At 36.6% G+C, this 549-nt stretch overlaps 1 long non-coding RNA gene and 1 other non-coding gene across 2 annotated transcripts in view; both read left to right on the plus strand.

Moving 5' to 3' along the window:
• LOC118331914 overlaps nt 1-549 on the plus strand; it is a 1,042-nt gene continuing 493 nt past the window's right edge. The window contains exons 1-2 of the long non-coding RNA XR_004796903.1: nt 1-17; nt 219-297. This is a non-coding gene — a long non-coding RNA (uncharacterized LOC118331914). The remainder of the gene's footprint in view (nt 18-218; nt 298-549) is intronic.
• Nucleotides 65-138, plus strand: LOC118332154. The gene has a single exon (XR_004796916.1). It is a non-coding gene; the product is annotated as a small nucleolar RNA SNORD65 (small nucleolar RNA).

Consider the following 549-nt stretch of genomic DNA (forward strand, 5'->3'; position numbering starts at 1 on the left):
GACTTTATCTTGTGCAGGTGAGTTTGCATCCACATCATTATGTTAAAGGAAACTAATGCTTCTGTTGTGATGAAACTTAAACTGAAATAGCTGGAATTACCGTCAGATTGTTCAGTGGTGATATTTGGTTTTCTGAACACGAAATGCTAAAACATTTGATCTCAAATGGACTTTATCAGTGCAGATTTTCACCATTTTAAATTGTTTGATTTCTTAAGGTTGAGCTGGTTACTGAAGATTCCTGACAGGAAGGGATTCATCTTGTCTGGTGGAACTACAACTCTGAAAATGGCCCTTGTAAGTTCATTTATGATGTAGTCAAAAGCTTTGTGATAAACTCACCTTTTGTACAATGATAAGTCAGTACTTGGCAGCTCTGAACATCTAAACTGTAGTAGCTTGTATTGCATTGTTGAGCAGAGGAGACACTAACTGGCTTTAAAAGTCTTCATGTGAACATGATGCATGTAATGACTGACGAGCAGCAAATTTAACATTTGAAGTTAACTTCAAAGTAAACTGCATTCAGATGTTCAGATTCCAGTTGGC

Source organism: Morone saxatilis, unplaced genomic scaffold (genome assembly GCF_004916995.1).
Source record: "Morone saxatilis isolate NCDOM2014 unplaced genomic scaffold, NCSU_SB_2.0 Contig20, whole genome shotgun sequence".
Lineage (NCBI taxonomy): Eukaryota > Metazoa > Chordata > Actinopteri > Moronidae > Morone > Morone saxatilis.